This window comes from Protomyctophum parallelum (genome assembly GCF_964188405.1).
Source record: "Protomyctophum parallelum genome assembly, chromosome: 6".
Taxonomy (NCBI): Eukaryota; Metazoa; Chordata; class Actinopteri; order Myctophiformes; family Myctophidae; genus Protomyctophum; species Protomyctophum parallelum.
In genome coordinates this window covers 36,654,353-36,671,492 of record NC_139701.1, presented here as the reverse complement: position 1 = coordinate 36,671,492, position 17,140 = coordinate 36,654,353, and the positions used below count along the sequence as shown (strand labels likewise).

Sequence of the window (17,140 nt, the reverse complement as noted above, 5' to 3'; positions counted from 1 at the left end):
GTGTTTTCTGAGCTATTCTGGGCAAACCTTTGGCAAAAATAGCAGATCTACAGTACAAGCAGGTATTTTCAGCCAGGGGATTTAGTGTAGATGGAAATACTAGCGTACCTTGTGGGAACTCCAGTCAACTACGTACAAAGAGTTTAAATGTTAAAAAATGCGAGGAAAGTACATTTCCTCAAACTGATTGGTATAGGGTGTTCAAGGCGCTCGAGAATACAATCGGTTTAGGTTGGCGCTTTGGGGTGGGAAGGAGTGGTCGAAGTGTGACCTTTCTGTAATAAAGGAGAGAAAGGGGTCCATCATCTACTTGGCTTGGGATCTGCTGTGCACCTACAGTATATGCTATGTGTGTGTGTGGCACTCCTCAGTTTGAATTACATTTCGCTCACCCCAGAGTTGTGGCCTGGGTGACCAGTCAGAGCCATATTCAAAGTGAGACTTTTTTGCTGTGACGTAGGAATCTGTTTTTAACTGCCCCCTTGGAAATAAATTCCAGACTAATATCTAGACTAATATCACACACTAGTCTGGCCATGCCAGGCTAGTGCGTGGGTGCGAACATTCCACCCAAGCTCCTGTTGTATCGGCGACACATTCATGGTTGACGGAGCAGTGTATGCTTTAGCCTCTGTCTTTCCACCCCTTTTTTATATATCTTTAACAGCTCAATATTCACTACATACACACATTCAGCTGTGAAAAGTACTCCTCCCAACAGGCAGTGGTTTAGCGTGTCAGAGTGATCTCTGGTCCCCAGGGAGTGGTTGACTGTGAGGAAAACACTGGTCCTTAACTTTGCAATCATTTGCTACACTGAAACTCGTATCCACTTAAATGTCAGCCAATTGCACCCCCCTCCACCCCCACCGCTTGTCCAGTGTGCTTGGTCTCATTTGCGGCAGTCCACTGGGTGCATTTGTTCCTTTTACAGTATATATTCTTATATAGGCTACCTCATGTATATGCTGTACTGTATATCATCTGAGCGCCTTGACGCTACAGTAGGTACCCTCGACCTCCCTCTGGCCTGTTACCATGGTGATGTAATCTGAGAGTCAATATACAGTAGCAAGTTTCCATTGCGAAGTCTCAAGTTTATAATTTTTTGCATTGAGTTAACACTTTTTTCATTATCTTTGCATTTGCCTGGTCTGTGCTTCTAGTACTACTGTACCCTGTTGTTGATTCATGCCTGGCATTTTTATTGTTTGTCTTTATGGCTTTATGAATTCATTTGCTCATAAAATGCAGTTGTAAAAGTACTACAGATAAAGCTTATTATTACAGTTTATTTTGGCTGGTCAAGTCAAGTCTAGTCAATTTAATTTATATAGCACATATCATATAAAGCAATCTCAGTGTGCTTCCCTACTAAAAGAGAACACCTAACACATAAATGCATACACACAGAAAGAGAGAGAGACTTTCCAGACCTTAGAAAAGCTGCACCATTGTATGATTAATGTAATATAACATAATTAATCTGTTGCACTTAAATAATAAGACTTAAAGTCACGCTCGCTCATTTCTTGCAATTTGCAAAGAGATTTAATAGCAATCTGTTGAAATTGCTCCATTACACACAAGTGATATGTGTCACAAAATAAGTGAATGTAATTACATTTTTGTTATGCCGTTCTCTCAGCCTAGACTCTCGTTTTGAATTCTTGATGATTTCTGTCTCGTTGCTTTACCAATGGAGATTAACATGCATCAAGAAGGGTTCAGCACAAATTGCCCTGAACCAACTATAATTTGTGCTGGTCAGGTGCGTAGAATTAATGTTTTGGGATGGGACCACCTTCAAGCTCCAGTCTGTGTTTGAAGCAGAAATTTCAGTAAAAGGTGTAGTAAGTAGACCGTAGGTTTCGTTTTTGCCTTGGGACCCAAACTTTCGTCCAATCAGGATAGAGAGTCAAAAACGAAACCTAAGGTTTTTTGACCCCCAGGGGTTAACTGGGGACAGGGAGGAACTCCTTATATGGTCAGCACACTCTATAGTAGAGAGGAAAATAAGTGATATTTGAATTAAGTGAAATCACTGAATATACCTTTAATGGCTTCACACCACAACTGTACACGAACTGATGAAATGGTGACAGTGGGGAAATTAAATATTTAATTATAGTCATAGTCCTGGTTTAAAACAGATCAAGAACTAGATAAAGTGCCAATCGGCACAGGTCTCCACCAGGGCAGGTCAGGTTGTGGCCTCATGGTGGCGCTATAACAGGCTGTTGAGGAAGATTTGGGCCGGAGGTTGGTGTTGGAGGGATGCAGGTACAATGTTTTTGTTTTGCACAAAGCGGCCTCCTGGTGGCGCTATAACAGGCCGTTCTGGAAAGTTTGGGGCAGAGGTTCATCGTTGGCATCCAGGGAGTGTGTGTGCAAAATTTGGCATCGACCGGTTGTGTGTGTGTGTGTGTGTGTGTGTGTGTGTGCGAGTGCATGACGCGACTTGGCTTGTTGTAGCGCCACCATCAGGCTGTTGAAAACTGTCAAGTGGCATTTCTTCCTCAGCCTAGTGGGAATATGCGTGCACAGTTTCATCGCAATCGGACGCTGCGTTGAGGAGTTGTGGCGATTTGTACAAAGCGGGCTACTCCTGAAAAGTGTAGGAGCCAATCGTGGCCAAGCAGGATGGAATATGAGAAATCAAAAAAGCCTGTCTTGATCACATGACTATGGAGATCATGTGTACCGATTTGCGTGAAATTTGGATAAAATCTGAAGGAGTAATAATAGAAAATGTGTTTTACATATGTCGGGCTCCTGGTGGCGCTATAAAGAGCAGATGTGAAAAATTCCAGGCAAAGGTTTTTCCTTGGCCTCTAGGGAGTTGGCATACAAAGTTATCCACAGATCCGTGCAGTTAGAGGTAAAAACACTTTTGGGCCAGTTATAGCGCCACCTTGAGGCTGAGTTGAAATTGTTCATGTGTCATTTCGTCCTCGGCCTAGTGGGAATGTGGGTGCACAATTTCACGGAAATCACGCGATGTGTTCATGATTTGCAGCATTTTGTTTGAAACTGAGCACTCCTGTGAACTTTGGAAGCCAATCTTAACCAATCAGGATGGAGTCTGAGAAATCTGAAAGAGCCGTTTCGTTGAATGGCTCTAGAGAGACTGTGTACCAATTTGCGCGATGTTTGGACAAAATCTGTAGGTGTACTGTGCAAAAACATGTTTTGCACGAAGCGGCCTCCTGGTGGCGCTATAACAGGCCGTTCTGGAAAGTTTGGGGCAGAGGTTCATCGTTGGCATCCAGGGAGTGTGTGTGCAAAATGTGGCATTGAGCGGGTTAACGGTGGCCGAGATTAGCTGCTCACGGACACACGGACGGACGGACGGACGGACGGACACACAAACGGACGGACACGCGGACGGACGGAGTGCAAAACATACTCTCCCCACATGCCTTCGGCCTGGTGGAGACAATAAACTGAAAAGCTCAATCCAGTGATGCTGAAATTGATTAAGTAGCGGAACACACCTGAGAAGTGAAATGAAATTAATTTGGGATCTGGAAATGTGTTACATTTATGTTTAGTGCAGTAATATGAAGTAAACATTAATTAGAGGCCATATAGCAGACTGTTAAAAGAAAAAAATATATATAGTTTTAATAAAAGAAAAGACATATATAATTTCTTTATTTATTTTTAAGATGTGAGCCTCTAGTACCTCACACTTACACTTTGTCACTACAGATTTCTTACACGTATTAGATTAAAGATTCAAGAAGTCTCAAGTACACATACTCAATGTGCAGTGAAATGTTGTTATACTGTAACATACTGTGCTAACAATATACAGTATAAACATTGCTTCTTGGCAATAACGTTTATGTGATGCGTCACATTGTGCATTGGCGTGCACAGATAGACACTAGGTGGTGCTAGAGCACCTGCCCTTTGCCCTCTGGACAGCAATGTGCCCTTTTGAAAGAAAGAAAATCCACTTCTGCTTCTAATATATTATTTATGCCCCAAAATCTATAAATCTCACACTATTAAGGCAACCGGCCGGTTCCATGCGCTGTACAAGGTGTCCTTTTTTTGCCCCTCTAAATGTCTGTGTGTCTGTGTGCATTTTGAGGTTGTAGATCTGCTATAGTATTTTCGTCAAAGTTTCACCTATCTTTGCATAATGTTCACCTATATGACTGTACAGGGACCCAGAATAAATGGTGGTTAAAAGATAGTTGACGATGGCAGTTTGGTCATTGTTCAGGACTCTGATGCCTGAGGCTACAGAATATATGATGTTGGAAGCTGGAGCACGTATAGATTTGCACTTCAGCACAGTATGGTACTAGACTGACACTCTCTTACAGCACAGGGAGGTATAGATATATTAAGCTGAAAATGCTGAAACACAGTGATGTCCACTTCAGTGCAATATGCATGTCATTGCAAAGAGCCATGGCAAAATCCATAATTTCCTGGATGTATTTACATGCTCTTTTGCTGCTTGTGGTCCATAAACGCTGCTAAATACTAGGTTAGTAAAGTTTGTCTCTGTTGATCCAAACTTCCAATAAACACTTCCAAAGAGGGTGCTCAGGTGGAGCAGTGGTCTGAGGTTTCGGCGCATCCGGCTTTGTCGAGCATGCATACAACATGATTTTGTGTGTGTGCACGCGAGTACGTGCACTGGTGCATTTGCGTTTGCACGTGTTTGTGTGCATGCGTGCACGCTTGACACTGTCTTTCATTGTATTTTGCAGACATGTTCTCTCTGCACGCCTTCCTGTGTGTGAAGAGTTTCACTCCATCTCCCAACTACAAAAATTATAGCGCGAGAGCAAGCATATTATGAAATTGATGGCACGAAAGTAAAACTAATTTCAATATGTTTTAAAAGATAGTAGACATTACGCAGACAGTCATCAATTTCCTAGGCTGACACAATTTTACCCAGACAGAATGAGTAATGCACATCAGGTAAAAAATAATGGATATAGCATTTTGGAAATCATTTCTTAATATCATTATACTGCTCAAAGTACCCCTGCCAGACTACAAATCACCTCCCTCTTGACATATTTCAGTAGAAAGTAGCCAGCCTATAGCTAACCTGTGCCAGTAGAGGTCAAGTTTTCAGATTGGATTCATGCACTCATGCTTGAAGAACAGTAGACACTGTTTAGTTTTAACTGCTTTAACTGGTTGTGCAGTAAAACTCTGAGGGTAAATGTATCCTCTTGTTCTCGTAACTCTGAGAATGTACAATATACAGTATCTAAAATGGAGGAGCCGGGGTTAGTTTAGTTAGTTTACTGGAGCACTTGCTTTTAAAAATACTTAAGTATTCAAAAGTAGATGCTTTTGAAAAGTATGCAAAATTACAAAGTAAGTACAAAGTGAATTTCCTATTGCATTGCTGTATGAAAATGTTTACATTTTACATTACATTTTACCCCAAAATATCAATTTTCTTTTCCAGAAATGTTACTTACTTACTTACTTACAGTATGTATGGCTGCCTATAGCCCAGCTTTGGGCATATAGGCCACAAACAAGTCTTCTCCGGGCATCACGAGTTTCTCCAGCTGTCCCCATGTGTGGCTCATCTCTTGACATCTGCATCCAGGTCATACCACAAGGTGTTCGGCCCCTCTTCCTTTTCCCTAGTGGGTTCCAGAACAGGGGACATCTTGTAATATTAGATGCAATCCAATCCAATCCATCACCAGCATCTTTTGAGGATTTCTTCCTCTAGAGGGTGTTGTCCTGTTCTTTGCCTGCACAGAACAAAAAATAAATAAGTAAAAGCTCACAATGCATCACGTCGCAGCACGTTGTGAGCTTGTAGATCTGCTATTTTTACCAGCTGCTTGCTTGCAAAGCGGCTGGTCTATGAATAGGTATAAAACTTGCGACCCCATGAGACAGACACGTCACCCTAGTCTCACTGCTGAGTGGGTTGCCAAGTCCGCTTATTTCCAGCCAAGCTTCGCTTGTTTTTTCGCTCACAGTTGCTTGGCTGGTTTTTGGAGGTTGGTTATAGCTTATTTCTGTTACGACAGTTGGCAACACTGGCAACCGTACTGACGAGTACTTCTGATTGCTGATTGGCTGCCTTGTCTCCAGCAACAACCTATGGGGATAACATCCCATAGTCTGCACGCCATGAAGAAGAGTCACAACATACATGCAACAGATACTAGCCGTGTGGAAATTGACGCCAGCAACCAGGCATATGTGGCAAATAAACCACACGCATCAATGTGACCGGCATGACGTGACGACACGCATTGCAGACTACCGCGGGGACCCCCGCGCCAAATTCCGTGGGGACCCCCTTCTCCGCGGACCCAATGTCCCTATGTTGTAATGTCCCTATGTTGTGCTGTGGAAATACTTTTTCCCTTCCTAGAAATGTAGTGAAATCAAAGTGAAAGTAGCCAAAGTTATTGTCCACCACTGGCTCTCGGTCACCGTGGGCTCACTCTGTTCCTGGTGCCTGCCTGTGGGGCTGTGGATTCCAGTCTTGCATTCCCAGCTCTTTATCACATTAGTTTTGAATGCATTGCAGTTTACCGCAGCATGCAGCATCTTTTGATGTGCGATTGGTCTCTGGCTCTGCTGTGTTTGTTTGTCCTTTTCTGTTTTATTTTTTTAACTCAATGTCCGAGTGTCACGCAAGTTATAGGACCAGAGGGAGAGCAGATCTGTTTTGTCACAGGGCATCGTCGGGGACAGCTGTGATGCTGTGTTCTGTGCTCTGTGCCCTGCCTGCACTGGCAGTGCACTGCTGTGCTGCAGTCAAAAGCTACGATTCAGCAGAAAGTGCGACACAGCCAAATTCATTTTTGGTTGACCTGTGGGTCGGCGGAGGGTATTAACTACTAATGAAGATTCATGCATTGTAATATCATGTCAAGAGGCGCACACGCCACGTCTTGACAACTGTTTTAACTTCTCCATGTGCACACGTACATGCACGCACACACACGAAGCAAGACATTATCCCAGAAGTTTTGCAACAACTTGGCTACTGATGAGCAGAATGAAAGGAAAGTATAGCTCCTATACAGGCCATATGCTATTGTCTTTGCCGTTCGCCTGTATAGAAGAAAGAAAGGGTGCTTAATTAGTGTGCATTCCTAGAGCAACTGTCACTCGCTTTCCCAGCAGGTATGGAGCTTATATGCATGAGAAGAGGGGAGAAGCTGTGAAGAGGTAGAGCAGAGAGAGAGAGAGAGAGAGAGAGAGAGAGAGAGAGAGGGTTTAAAGGAAGAAGGATAGACATATGGGAAATGGTGGAGGAGGAGATGGGGCTGGCAGTGCAGGTGCGGCAGACAGTCTATATTCTCCTTGCTATAATTATGCATTAATGAATGGTATAACTAAGCCTAACACGTTCGGGGGAAGAGGCATAAAACAATAAGGTTGTCTGCCCCTAGAAGAGGCATTAAACAATAAGGTTGTCTGCCCCTAGAAGAGGCATTAAACAATAAGGTTGTCTGCCCCTAGAAGAGGCATTAAACAATAAGGTTGTCTGCCCCTAGGAGAGGCATTAAACAATAAGGTCTGCCGCTAGAAGAGGCATTAAACAATAAGGTTGTCTGCCGCTATAGAAGAGTGAGGCATTAAACAATAAGGTTGTCTGCTGCTAGAAGAGTGAGGCATTAAACAATAAGGTTGTCTGCCCCTAGAAGAGCGAGGCATTAAACAATAAGGTTGTCTGCCGCTAGAAGAGTGAGGCATTAAACAATAAGGTTGTCTGCCCCTAGAAGAGTGAGGAATTAAACAATAAGGTTGTCTGCCGCTAGAAGAGTGATGCATTAAACAATAAGGTTGTCTACCGCTAGAAGAGTGAGGCATTAAACAATAAGGTTGTCTGCCGCTAGAAGAGTGATGCATTAAACAATAAGGTTGTCTCCCGCTAGAAGAGTGAGGCATTAAACAATAAGGTTGTCTGCCGCTAGAAGAGTGAGGCATTAAACAATAAGGTTGTCTGCCGCTAGAAGAGTGAAGCATTAAACAATAAGGTTGTCTGCCGCTAGAAGAGTGAGGCATTAAACAATAAGGTTGTCTGCCGCTAGAAGAGTGAGGCATTAAACAATAAGGTTGTCTCCCGCTAGAAGAGTGAGGCATTAAACAATAAGGTTTTCTGCCCCTAGAAGAGTGAAGCATTAAACAATAAGGTTGTCTGCCCCTAGAAGAGTGAGGCATTAAACAATAAGGTTGTCTGCCGCTATAGAAGAGTGAGGCATTAAACAATAAGGTTGTCTGCCGCTAGAAGGGTGAGGTATTAAACAATAAGGTTGTCTGCCGCTAGAAGAGTGAGGCATTAAACAATAAGGTTGTCTGCCCCTAGAAGAGTGAGGCATTAAACAATAAGGTTGTCTGCCGCTGGAAGAGTGAGGCATTAAACAATAAGGTTGTCTGCTGCTAGAAGAGTGAGGCATTAAACAATAAGGTTGTCTGCCGCTAGAAGAGGCATTAAACAATAAGGTTGTCTGCCGCTAGAAGAGTGAGGCATTAAACAATAAGGTTGTCTGCCCCTAGAAGAGTGAGGCATTAAACAATAAGGTTGTCTGCCACTAGAAGAGTGAGGCATTAAACAATAAGTTTGTCTGCCCCTAGAAGAGTGAGGCATTAAACAATAAGGTTGTCTGCCGCTAGAAGAGTGAGGCATTAAACAATAAGGTTGTCTGCCGCTAGAAGAGTGAGGCATTAAACAATAAGGTTGTCTGCCGCTAGAAGAGGCATTAAACAATAAGGTTGTCTGCCCCTAGAAGAGTGAGGCATTAAACAATAAGGTTGTCTGCCGCTAGAAGAGTGAGGCATTAAACAATAAGGTTGTCTGCCCCTAGAAGAGTGAGGAATTAAACAATAAGGTTGTCTGCCGCTAGAAGAGTGATGCATTAAACAATAAGGTTGTCTACCGCTAGAAGAGTGAGGCATTAAACAATAAGGTTGTCTGCCGCTAGAAGAGTGATGCATTAAACAATAAGGTTGTCTCCCGCTAGAAGAGTGAGGCATTAAACAATAAGGTTGTCTGCCGCTAGAAGAGTGAGGCATTAAACAATAAGGTTGTCTGCCGCTAGAAGAGTGAAGCATTAAACAATAAGGTTGTCTGCCGCTAGAAGAGTGAGGCATTAAACAATAAGGTTGTCTGCCGCTAGAAGAGTGAGGCATTAAACAATAAGGTTGTCTCCCGCTAGAAGAGTGAGGCATTAAACAATAAGGTTTTCTGCCCCTAGAAGAGTGAAGCATTAAACAATAAGGTTGTCTGCCCCTAGAAGAGTGAGGCATTAAACAATAAGGTTGTCTGCCGCTATAGAAGAGTGAGGCATTAAACAATAAGGTTGTCTGCCGCTAGAAGGGTGAGGTATTAAACAATAAGGTTGTCTGCCGCTAGAAGAGTGAGGCATTAAACAATAAGGTTGTCTGCCCCTAGAAGAGTGAGGCATTAAACAATAAGGTTGTCTGCCGCTGGAAGAGTGAGGCATTAAACAATAAGGTTGTCTGCTGCTAGAAGAGTGAGGCATTAAACAATAAGGTTGTCTGCCGCTAGAAGAGGCATTAAACAATAAGGTTGTCTGCCGCTAGAAGAGTGAGGCATTAAACAATAAGGTTGTCTGCCCCTAGAAGAGTGAGGCATTAAACAATAAGGTTGTCTGCCACTAGAAGAGTGAGGCATTAAACAATAAGTTTGTCTGCCCCTAGAAGAGTGAGGCATTAAACAATAAGGTTGTCTGCCGCTAGAAGAGTGAGGCATTAAACAATAAGGTTGTCTGCCGCTAGAAGAGTGAGGCATTAAACAATAAGGTTGTCTGCCGCTAGAAGAGGCATTAAACAATAAGGTTGTCTGCCCCTAGAAGAGTGAGGCATTAAACAATAAGGTTGTCTGCCGCTGGAAGAGTGAGGCATTAAACAATAAGGTTGTCTGCTGCTAGAAGAGTGAGGCATTAAACAATAAGGTTGTCTGCCGCTAGAAGAGGCATTAAACAATAAGGTTGTCTGCCGCTAGAAGAGTGAGGCATTAAACAATAAGGTTGTCTGCCCCTAGAAGAGTGAGGCATTAAACAATAAGGTTGTCTGCCACTAGAAGAGTGAGGCATTAAACAATAAGTTTGTCTGCCCCTAGAAGAGTGAGGCATTAAACAATAAGGTTGTCTGCCGCTAGAAGAGTGAGGCATTAAACAATAAGGTTGTCTGCCGCTAGAAGAGTGAGGCATTAAACAATAAGGTTGTCTGCCGCTAGAAGAGGCATTAAACAATAAGGTTGTCTGCCGCTAGAAGAGTGAGGCATTACACAATAAGGTTGTCTGCCTCAAGAGTGAGGCATTAAACAATAAGGTTGTCTGCCCCTAGAAGAGTGAGGCATTAAACAATAAGGTTGTCTGCCGCTAGAAGAGTGAGGCATTAAACAATAAGGTTGTCTGCCGCTAGAAGAGTGAGGCATTAAACAATAAGGTTATCTGCCCCTAGAAAAGTGAGGCATTAAACAATAAGGTTGTCTGCCGCTGGAAGAGTGAGGCATTAAACAATAAGGTTGTCTGCCGCTAGAAGAGTGAAGCATTAAACAATAAGGTTGTCTCCCGCTAGAAGAGTGAGGCATTAAACAATAAGGTTGTCTGCCGCTAGAAGAGGCATTAAACAATAAGGTTGTCTGCCGCTAGAAGAGGCATTAAACAATAAGGTTGTCTGCCGCTAGAAGAGTGAGGCATTAAACAATAAGGTTGTCTGCCCCTAGAAGAGTGAGGCATTAAACAATAAGGTTGTCTGCCACTAGAAGAGTGAGGCATTAAACAATAAGGTTGTCTGCCCCTAGAAGAGTGAGGCATTAAACAATAAGGTTGTCTGCCGCTAGAAGAGTGAGGCATTAAACAATAAGGTTGTCTGCCGCTAGAAGAGTGAGGCATTAAACAATAAGGTTGTCTGCCGCTAGAAGAGGCATTAAACAATAAGGTTGTCTGCCGCTAGAAGAGTGAGGCATTACACAATAAGGTTGTCTGCCACAAGAGTGAGGCATTAAACAATAAGGTTGTCTGCCCCTAGAAGAGTGAGGCATTAAACAAACAATAAGGTTGTCTGCCCCTAGAAGAGTGAGGCATTAAACAATAAGGTTGTCTGCCCCTAGAAGAGTGAGGCATTAAACAAACAATAAGGTTGTCTGCCCCTAGAAGAGTGAGGCATTAAACAATAAGGTTGTCTGCCCCTAGAAGAGTGAGGCATTAAACAATAAGGTTGTCTGCCCCTAGAAGAGTGGTGGAAGCTGTCCAACTCCTCTGAAATGAAGGGTCATTATAGTATAGCCTTCCCACAGTAAAGTTTTGAGTTTGAATAACAGTTACAATTTTTGTGTACATTCCGCAGAACAAGCACTTAATCTGTGATAAGCAGCAATGGGTTTTTTTATCCCACGATTTTTGTAACCCATTCATTTCAGCCGGTGCCAATTGCCTATAGCTGTAATCCTGGGCACTACTCTCCCTCTGTCCACGTGGGGAGAGGCCTAAACTGAGCTCATATACTTCCTTCAATGCATGAGAAGTGAGAAGGCTACTTCTTATCACCTGACAGGGGGGAGTTTTCCAGTAGGACGTCACGTACAGTAGCATGACAGGAACACGTTATTCCAACTAGTTGCTTTCCCCTCTATCAGGCAGGGGGAGGCAGTAGGGACACACGCCCCCAGCACCCACAGAGTCCCCGGCGGGAATCGAACCTGCAACCTTCTGGTTATAATATATCCTATACAGTTTTTATATTCTAAAAATTGTATGTATAATTCTGCCTAGTTGACAATTACAGATCCCATAGCCTGTGTCAAAAAGGCTAAATAAACATCTTAAAATTCGGGAAAACGTAAACATGCATTATGCATATGCCAGGTCAATGGCCAACAACTGCATGGTATACCCACTGATAAGAAACATGGATGAAGGCCGAATGACTGAGTCTTATCCAAAATAGATAACGATTGGATGTGTGTGTGACGTGTGTGTGTGTGTGTGTGTGTGTATGTGTGTGTGTGTGTGTGTGTGTGTGTGTGTGTGTGTGTGTGTGTGTGTGTGTGTGTGCGCGTGTGCATGCGTGCATGCTGCGTGCGTGCGTGGAGTGTGTGCACAACTGTGCGTCCCATGGTGTGTCCATGCATGTGTGTGCACGGGCACGAGTGTCCTCGCCGTCACCTTGTCTTCGTCCATCAGTGTCTTTCTGCAGAGACAGGTCGATTGGCTAATTACGCAGAATGAATGTTTGGCCCTGCATCAGTCATCCTCCTACCGTCTCTAGGTGCGCCACTGTAACATCCATTTGACTTAATTGTGAGAATCACACCAGGAGGCTGTCCCATTACTCATCACTGCACTGGTAATGGCCATTAATTAATGAGTCCGCTAGCATTCCCACCTTCTCCTCACATACACATTCTCACCTTCTGTCGATCCCTGGCTATCTGCACATCCTCTACACAACAGTGGTTTTCAATGTGGGGGACCGTGGACCCCCAGGGGTCCCTTAGGTCGGTTCCAGGGAGCCCCCAGGTAAATTAATTATTTCTCTCCCATGTCCGTATACCCCCCAGCTAGGGGGCGTTATTTGCCAGGTCTGTATATATACGGACCCCAACGTATCCTCAACAAGCCGATCCTCCATAATATTTTTTCCGTGGCTCCACCGCTTAATAACAAGCGCCCATGCATGCATCCTCGAGTTGCATGCGTGCCTATTTGGATCTACCCACATGTAGCTGAAGCACTGAAGCAGCCCCTCGTCCCCGCCCGGTCTAACAGTGAGTTTAAAGGGATTGTGACAAAAAAAAAGTTTTGGAATTGTTCTTGTTTTTTTTTAGGTTTTCTAATCTCAATTGCACCCAAAAAACATGAACTTTTAACATTCAGTAGATTTTCTGTGATCTGGGGTTTTCTGGCTCAAACAGGTGCTCTGATTTGCCGGCAGTAAGTGACGTCACTTACTGCAAATCCCATATATGTCAATGGGATTTGCCAGCAGATGTCACTGTTTCACTGTGTTGCCTGTTTTCATTGTAGCTCAAAAGGCCCAAAAAACCCCAAAGAAAACTTCAGACCACAGAAAATCCACTGAATGTTCAAAGTTCCAGCTCTGACCACTACGTCTCGCGGCTTCAACGTTGGCCAGCCACTCTGGGGGCTTGAGTGCGCCCCGTTGCGCAAGTTTTCCGACTGTTTTCACTGAGACCACGTGACGTACAGTAAACATTAATGATATTTTTGGGGCGTCATGTCATTGGACCTTTAAGTGCCCCATGTTTATGTTTATAACGTGGAAATGGACACAAATGGACCCATGAGATGTATTGGAGTTAAACGAGGATCTTGCTGCGTACCCTTCCCTCTGTTCCTCCTCTCTCCACCCCCCCCTTTCTCTCTCTCTCTGTGGCCTGTTGTCGTCTGTCCTCTTGCAAATGGCAACACTGAGCTGTCACTCTTCAAAGGGAGTCGCACAGGAGGGGGAACGAGGATGACAGCATGCTCTGACACACACACACACACACGCACGCGCGCGCACACACACACACACACACACACACACACTCATACGAGCCTGCACACGCACGCACTCTCTCTCACACACACACACACACGCACTCTCTCTCACACGCACACACACACACACACACACACACACACACACACATACACACACGTAGACACAGGCTGCTCGCATACAATCTCTATGTCGTTCTCTCTCTCTCTAACACACACACACACACACAAACGCACATATACCTATACACACATACAAAATGCGCTCCATCATCGGTGGGGTCTGAAAAGTCACGATGCAGAAATATCACTTGGTGAAGTGGATAAATGACCCAATCAGTCAGCTGGAAGTGTTTGGCCTTTTATTTCCTAACCGCTCATTCTGTCTCTCTGCGAATATTAATCGCTAAAATGTCCCCACACCACCCCCCTGCCCTCCACTCGCCCTCCACGCCCCTCAGACCCACACTGTAAAATCTTGTGTGTCCTTTCAGCTGTGTGTGTGCTGCTGCGTGCTTGCTTGATTGCGTCCATATGCGTGTATTTGAATCAGTCTGACAAATCTGAGAAATGATGTGAACCACATAGAGGATTGTCTTTGGGTTTGAGGGAATGGTTTTCATAATTAGTGTAGGTTAATTTTGTTAACTCTCAGAGTTAACAAAATTGAAACATTAAAACATTTAAACATTTACAGTACAGTGAAAAGGAGAGAAAAGAAAGGAAACTTGAATAAATATTTGAAGAGGTTGATTTGATGCCAAGCTTTGAGGCTAGCTGTCATGCAGAGAGCAAGGCAATGTCACAAAATAAGTTTTAAGATCTGACAAAGCAGGCCAAGTTTGTTTGGTTTTGATGTCCTTGTATCTGTTGCTCTCTCTCTTCTCGATTTATTGTTAGACTGTGCTTAGGAGGAAGAACCTGGCACCAATGGTTCGAATTGATTTGATACCGCTGCTACTCTTTTGCTTCGATTATTCCTTGTTTTGTTCTTTGCCATTCTCTTAAGGTTTCCTGTTGTTTGTTATTACTGTTATTGCTTATGTCTGAGGAACCATATAGCAAAATCATTCCACTCTCACACGTACCCGACCGTGCACAAGTTGTAACAACAGATCGACAGATCTCAACAGATCTCCGACAGGCGGGGTAGCCTGCAAACCTTCAGCCATAGCCATAGCCAATCATAGCCTATACATCTTGCTAAATCTAGCTGATACATCTTGATTGCATGACCCCAGAGATACTGGCCCTCATTTATCAAAGTGGTGTAGACCAAATAATGGGCGTACGCCTATACGGTATGCTCAGATCTCACGTCAAGTCTGAGCTCGTGTAGGATATGTCTAAAACAGTTTTTTCTATTGTAGACATGCGGAGCAGCATTGTCCATTTAAACAGTGGCTGGCTCTGTTAAAGGAGAAATCCACAACAAAACATATACCCTGAATCAGCCTATAATTCCCAACATACATGTTGGCCTTGAATTGTTTCATAGATGCCCTGTGTTCTCCATTTTCCTCACCAGACACACATGGACTACAAATGTCACGCCCCAAAATGAGACAGCTAGCGGCCCCACTTCTGGTCCGTTTGAATGTTGTACTGCAGCTGTCAATGCAATCCCTATGAGAGATGTCATATCGCTGTAGCAATTTTTTTTGTGTTCTAATAAAGTGTCCCATATGTTTGATTTGTCCTTTTCAATGTCACCTACCTGCCATCTCAATATACAACCCACAACGTACTATAATATACACCATCAGTTTGTGAAAAGGGCTAGCATTGTAAATCTCAAGTTAAAGAGGGCGCACGGTATATACGTCACGGTCGCATCCCTTGAGGTATTCAATATCAATACCCAGATATATTTGTTGTGTTTCGTTTCATAGGCTGTATTTGTGGAAGATTATTTTAACCACGGGACCCCAGCAGTAGTTCGGAGGTAGCCTCGATAGCCAGGCTTTCATTTCGTCTGCGCGAAAGATGAAAGCCTGGAAAAAGCCGTGGGCTGAACAAGTCTAAAAGTGGGAGTCAACCCTTCCGGGTGGGCGTCGCTCTAAATGATGTGACGTAGCGCTGCACTAGGGGGGAGAGGAGGGGCCGGGGGTGACGGACAGATCGATGAGATCCAATCAGGGTGCGCGCATTTCTGAGGCGCGACCCGCCCCTCTAGACGAGAAATGTCTCGCTCTGGGTCAGGCTAGTTCGGAGGTAACCAGGCCACCCTACACCATAGCCTTCATCCATTAATGTTTATTGTTTACGCATGAAGCAGTCTCTCCATAAATGTTCATAGGCTATGAACTCTCAACCGTGGTGACAACCGTGGTGTCAGACTGTCAGTCATGGACCATGACCGGGAGGACGCAGCTACTATAGTGTGCACGTTTCATGACAATTTGATTGGTGTTATTCAACAAAGTATTATTTCATTCATTATTCAGGTTTTCTTTCATTATCTTTACTTATGGCTAGAATTAAAAAGAGGATGCATATGTTTAGATTTTTTTGTCCCCAGGCGAAATCTTCTGACACACACACTGCGCACAGCTCGTAATTGGTTAAATTAATATACAGACGTATTCCATTCAATATGATTGGGGGGGAGACATGACAGGCAGCGAGGCGGCCGGTGGAAACACTTTCTTATTGGCTTTCCATACGTTGTTTGTTCGGATTCCAGTTCTTCATGTCGTAAAAATCGGGCCATTTTGAGATTATTTAAGGGAATGTTATTTAAATGACGGTTTCAGCCATGATATTTATCAAAGCTCAGACCAAATGTACGCCAGGATTGGCTGTACAGTATAGGATTGCTTGATAAATCCTTCTTGGGCGTGAGCGTAAGCTCATTGCTGGGCTGAAATGTATGCTGGTTTGTACGTCACATTGATAAAGGATAGTTTTGGACAAGCAAAAAGTTGTGTTTTGAAGAAAACATGGCAGAAAATCTTTTATAGCACCACCATGAGGCCAATTTTCTAACATTCAGGGTGGAGGTTCTTCCTTGGCCTCCTGTAAGTGTGTATGCAACATTTCAGGCATCGGTCCAGCAATGCTGGAGATTAGCTGTTCATAGACAAATAGACAATATATAATATAATCTCTAGCCTGTAGCGGAGATAATAAAGAAAACATTGAACCTTGAACTCTCTGCACAGTTCAGAACTTTCTGCCTGGCAGAACACAAAATAAATTTGTATGCATGCAAGTCTGATTCAGGCCCCAAAGCATTTGTAACAGCTGTTGGAGTTAGAGGACTCAATGGACTCAAAAACGGTCTTCACTTTCAGAGGTTTGGTACAAAGGGAGGGAGCCTGTCCAAAAATATGCATAGGAAAAGACAAAAGGCAAGGTCCAGATGAACAAAGTGATTAAAAATACCAAGAGAACTCAATATGAGGAAAAGAGCCTGTAGGCATTAGGTCCAAAGACAAACTGGCACTGAGAGAGAGGAACATAGTCACTAGAGAACCCCCCCCGATCCCCCCCAACCCTGCTGGGAAGCCACATTCAGTGTCAGATCTATACGCGTTGAGAATCCAGATCCATACATATCAAAAAACACAAATCAAATGTGAAAGTATTTCACAGCACTTGGCTTGTTTCGCCTACCTTCTCGCCAGCAATAGATTATGGCG

The 17,140-nt window shown here is 43.7% G+C and overlaps 1 protein-coding gene across 1 annotated transcript in view; it reads left to right on the top strand.

Annotated features, from left to right (window-relative positions):
• ncanb (neurocan b) overlaps positions 1-17,140 on the top strand; it is a 140,084-nt gene that overhangs the window by 98,972 nt on the left and 23,972 nt on the right. The gene's annotated exons all lie outside the window — the stretch shown is intronic.